The sequence below is a fragment of the Macrobrachium rosenbergii genome, chromosome 7 (genome assembly GCF_040412425.1).
Source record: "Macrobrachium rosenbergii isolate ZJJX-2024 chromosome 7, ASM4041242v1, whole genome shotgun sequence".
In the NCBI taxonomy this organism is placed as follows: Eukaryota; Metazoa; Arthropoda; class Malacostraca; order Decapoda; family Palaemonidae; genus Macrobrachium; species Macrobrachium rosenbergii.
In genome coordinates this window covers 30,189,001-30,195,000 of record NC_089747.1, presented here as the reverse complement: position 1 = coordinate 30,195,000, position 6,000 = coordinate 30,189,001, and the positions used below count along the sequence as shown (strand labels likewise).

General features: G+C 34.1%; 1 protein-coding gene across 1 annotated transcript in view; it reads left to right on the top strand.

Moving 5' to 3' along the window:
• Positions 1-6,000, top strand: part of LOC136840268 (unconventional myosin-Ia-like) — a 221,328-nt gene that overhangs the window by 88,275 nt on the left and 127,053 nt on the right. The gene's annotated exons all lie outside the window — the stretch shown is intronic.

Below are 6,000 nucleotides of genomic sequence, written 5' to 3'. Positions count from 1 at the left end.
TCTATAGTATTATGAAGTCTTCACTTAGATAGACGACTCAAGTCCAGCTAGAGTTTGTAGCACTCTGGACCCCCTAAGTGGGTCTTGGTAGCACTTCACTGCGAAAAAGACCTTACTGCGCCATGAAAAAAAAAAAAAAACCCTTAGCTCTCTACTCCTATGCAGAAGACGCATTTGGTCATTTACTACTGCTATTTGCAAGCAGTTTTAAGAAATACTGGCTTACGGTACATATCGGAAAATTTGTTGCAATGTGAAACAATATTTTCTGTAAGATTAACATATTTAAAGACCATTGTATCACCAGTACACACACACACACACACACACACACAAATATATATATATATATATATATATATATATATATATATATATATATATATATATATATATATATATATATATATATATATAAAATTGGCCTTTACCGATCAGAAGTGATTTCACCTGGGGTCATTATTGGCAAAAAAGCTTCATCGAAATTGGCGTGTAGTTTAGCCAGGGATGGGCCATTCCCCATTCTCTGCTGTGTCAGCTAGCCAAGATCCACAGTCATTCCAAGGCATCTTTCCCTGCACTCTCCTCTCTGAGTCTTTCAGTTTCTATTATTTCGTCCACTTCTTCAAATTCTAAGATGTTTAATTGTTCTTTGGCCTCATTGGTGTTTCAATTCGGCTATCAAGTCTTCTAATCCTTGACATATTACATCAAACTTCACTTATTCTTGTCGTTACTGAGAAGGAAGGTTTGTTTACATCTGTCAGTAATAGTGTAGCTTACCTAACAGCAGGCTTTTTGGTGGTGACGCTGAATTTATTAAAACAATTGTTTTATCACAATATTCGTATTTGCTATATAAAACAATATTTTCAGTAGATTAAGCATAATTCAAAGCAAGGAAGTTTGGTTTACCGAGAGTAGGGATTTGTTGTTATTCGTAAGCTGACTGCTTGCTGTTAACTTTCCCTTAACTCGAACTAAGCCTTTCTTATAACATCAAGCCGTTTCTTTGTTCTTTAAATTCTTTTCATGACCTCCACTTCTCACCAAGTTTCAATCGGAGAAATCGAGGAAATATTGTTTGCTTCTGATTCAGAATCTGATTATGATACTGATGATCCTGATCTGGTGGAAAGCGAGGATGATGATGAAGATACCCCTACACATGGAATAAAGTTGAATTAAATGATAATAAGCCCAAACAATTGGATAATACAGTAAATTTGAAAACTTGACTCCTTATGAATGCTTTGCTAAAATTTTTCCATAGGAAATAGATGATCATGTAGCAAAATAATTGAACCAAAGATCAAGGTATCATCAGTGGACAGACCAACTTCCTTGGATATAAACGCTTTTGTTGCAGTTGAAATTGCAAACCTACCATTGAAAGTTATTTTTGTGAAAATAGCTTCATTAGAGATACACCATTTCAGAGCAGTATTTGCAAGGGTCAGATATCAGACTGATGGTCTAGAGAAAGGATAGTTAGTACCACTATTAAAGGTATCTAAGAACAAAAATATTTTGTATATTTTCCCATTCTTTTCTTTTTGTAAGCTATTTATATAGAGGCTACTTCTGTATTATTATGAACATATTTTGAAGTATAACACTTATACATAGAAGGTAAAAGAAGTGTTGCAAATATGGAAAAGGAATATATCATACGTTGATAGTATACTAAAACGCGAGTATTTTTTTTTTTTTTTTTTTGTACACTTGCATATGGTTTTGTACCAAATAGCTTCGATTTTCGTCAAAACGGATGTTAGAGATTTTCATTGAGGCTGAGTCACACGACGGCAAACATTAGGAGTTGAATTTAACCATCAGCATTAGTTACTCGGTACAAAAACTGTCGGGATAATGCCAGTGATTTTAAGAAGACGCTTTTTTATAACATTTTATTCACAGAGGTTTTCTGAAGTTAATAGACCCCTCTCATATCTTTATTCCCTATTTATTCTTTGGCTTCTTTTACTATGGCGTTATCTAATTTAGTTGTATTTGCTCCTATTGATTCCAGATGCATATAAAAAATAGTGCATCCTCTAAGCTATTAATAAACAATTGTAACCTAACGTCCCGATGTCTGCATTGCTTTCTGTTAAGTGAAGCCACCCAATGGCGGAGATTTATATATATATATATATATATATATATATATATATATGTATATGTGTGTGTGTGTGTGTGTACATATATATATATATATATATATGTATATATATATATATATATATATAAATATGTATATATATGAATGAATTTTTATCACATCACTGTGATTTTTTATACACAAACATTAAGCTACAAATGTTTAATATCCAGTTCTCTCTACCTCCGAAATAATATATGTATATATATAACAGAGAGAGTATTTAATTCAGAAAATTATTTGTATTAACGACCATGAAAATAAAGCACAAGGAACAGGTGAATGAATGAAGGCGGTTCGTTAGGCCTGTCCGGTTACGAAGTTCTTTATTCCAAAGATGGTGATTCAGAGAGGTATAAAGAAACAGTTATTGGTGATCCATAGCCTAAAAGGAGTGTTATTCATAGTAGGTAATTCATAGGCTTGATGGCCAAGAACAGTGACACTATGGTTTTGGCTCTCGTTTATAGCTAGTTGATGACAGGTCATTAGCAAGTGATAAGATGATATCGCGCCAGTGAGTCATTAATGGAGGCCAACAGGTCATGGAATGAAGGGAGCCTTATATCGCCCTTAGAAGGTTTGGGGAAAGTGAATGACTAATGAACGATCAATAAAGAAACCGTCAATATATAAAAAATTATGGAATTCATGTTCAAAAAGAAACAGATGAAAGAAAGACTTGAGACACGCCCCGAGACAAACGATATATAAAGACAGATAAGAGACAACAGACAAAGAGAAGAGTGGGGTGAAAAGATTAGACAGTTGCATGTGTGTTTGAGTTAGTGCAGAGACATGCACAGGCGGTGGTGAACGAACCTAGGATAATTACCTCTCTCGAAATCAACTTCCTTCTGGGTACAAGTCTCAGGCCCGGACTTAGCAGATAACTCCCAAGTGCAGATATAAGAAAAGGTGGAACATTTATGATTTAAGTAAGGGAAAATAAAGAAAAAACCCTACGATGTTTTTTTCAGTCAAGAACCCGAAGAACAATCTATCCTTAAGTAAACTAACTTATTTGACATGTTCCTTGAACAATGTATGCCCACGCTAACCGCCCTCAACACACCTACTTTAGAATTGATCTATGAAGAACTGAATTATATATATATATATATATATATATATATATATATATATATATATATATATATATGTATGTGTGTATATATATATCTATATATATGTATATATATATATATATATATACATACATATACAGAAGGGGAATTATAATTGGTAAGTGGTTCATCACCTCACAGGCTCGAAACACTGAGCTGAATAGTTTAAGGTGCATCACTGAACGTCGTTGGTTCTCATGTCAGCGGTTGAAGCCCGTGAGATGACGAACCAATTATCAATTATAACTCCTCCCCAGCATATATTTGTATATATAAAATATATATACATATACATATATATATATATATATATATATATATATATATATATATATATATATATATTATAATATATATAAGTTCCTCATTGGGAGGGTGGGTTCCGTTCTCAGCTAGCACTCTGCTGGCCCCGCGTTCGAATCTCCGACCGGCCAATGAAGAATAAGAGGAATTGATTTCTGGTGATAGAAATTAATTTCTCGCTATTATGTGGTTCGGATTCCACAATAAGCTGTAGGTCCCGTTGCTAGGTAACCAATTGGTTCTTAACCACGTAAAATAAATGAGATCCTTCGGGCCAGCCCTAGGAGAGCTGTTAATCAGCTCAGTGGTCTGGTTAAACTAAGGTATACTTACTTATAATATATATATATATATATATATATATATATATATATATATATATATATATATATATATATATATATATATATATATATATATATATATATATATATATATATATATGTTACAGTCAACATGCGTAATCAGTCATTACGTGAAATGACTGAAATTTCAGTCATCACGTGTAATGCACTTAGGGGACATTTGATCCCCAGGAGCTAGTACTAAACACGGCGAAACAGTGAGTCACCTACACTGTTTCGCCGGGTTTAGTACTAGTCCCTGGGGGTCAAATGTATTTCGCCGTGTTTAGTACTAGCTCCTGGGGATCAAATGTCCCTAAGTGCATTACGTGATGACTGAAATTTCAGTCATTACGCGTAATGACTGATTACGTGTGTTGACTGTAACATATATATATATATATATATATATATATATATATATATATATATATATATATATATATATATATATATATATATATATATAATTTCGAGGTAGAGCGAAATGGATATTAAACATTTGTAGCTGAATGTTTGTGTGTGTGTATATATGTATATATATATATATATATATATATATATATATATATATATATATATATACACATACATACATATATATATATATATATACATACATACATACATACATATATATATATATACATACATACATATATATACATATATACATGCTTGTATATATATATATATATATGTATGTATATATATATATAGAGAGAGAGAGAGAGAGAGAGAGAGAGACAAAGAGCGAGAGAGAGAGTATTCAAATACCCGGCTCTTCATTCGGTTCCATCGTATGCATGAGAGCGGCCACAGAATAAACTTTGCCTTAATGACTTCATTATAATAATTAGTCGTCCAGTAATTGCAGCAGAGAGAAGCGTCTGAGAAACAGCTGATTACATATGCCTAGGATGGCTCCCTCAAGTTTTCCTTCTTCGGATGTAGTCCTTATTTGCTCCCCCTTTCAGTTTGCTCTCGAGTGTTTGCGCTCCTTTCACACGGGGGGCGCTGAGCCCAAGTTCGGACTGCGGGTCTCTTTGACGTGTGCACGAGTGCCGGTTCATTGGACTTGCTTTGGCATTATTATCTTTATTCCTTTTTGTAGAAGTGTTTTGGCATGAGGATGCTAGACACATGCTCTTCACCCTGAATACAACCTACTACAGTTGAGGAAGTTCGTGGGGCATAAGTCTCTGTTCAGGGCAACAGAGGTTCAACGGACTATGAATTTCGTAATATATAGGTCACGAGATGCCGTTAGTATTAATGTTGTCATGATCGTAAGTTATTTTAGATTATACATTTGCACTGCTTTGTGTTATTGCACTGCTTTATGTTAATGAAGCCAGATAATGCATTAAAGTAACGAGGAAAACGGAGAGAAGGAAAAGAATTACATTTAAGCAATATGAAAAGCAACAAGAAAATGAGAATAAGCAAGTCAGATTTTAGGAATTTTTGATATTGATCTCAGATCGGACTGACCTTTGCTACCATGGACTTTTGCTCCAGATGAGTGGCCTGTAATTCTGAATTTGTATAATTTTAGGGTCAGTAAATATCTTACGGCAGATAGATATTTTTAGAGGTGGGCAGTCTGACTTGGTAACTTAATGCCCTTTTATGCTTCAGGTTTTCCGAAGGCATCAAGGCGCATGATTTGATGACCTAAGAAGGAAAAAATGAGTGAGCCTCATACCCAAAGGGAGCGACAGACCCGACTGTAGAAGGAAGGAAGGAAGGAAGCTTGAAGAATGGGAAAAACAAAAGCATTGCTAAACTTCCAGAGCTGATACCGCCGCCTTGTCTCTTTCAAATGGCTTCTTTCGGGTTTTGGCCATACTCGAGTTTTCTGATGGCCTCTAATGTTTTACTTCCTTTGGCTTTCATATTTTTCATATTTTACCTTTACCTTTAATACTTTTTATATGTTTTTCACTTGTCCAATTTTATTCTCCTTTGCGTCTTTATAGTTGTCCAAATTTTACTACGCCTGTAAGTTTCTTTAATCTCTCGTTTACCGCAGTATTTTCCCCCAATTTGTCTTTCTCTC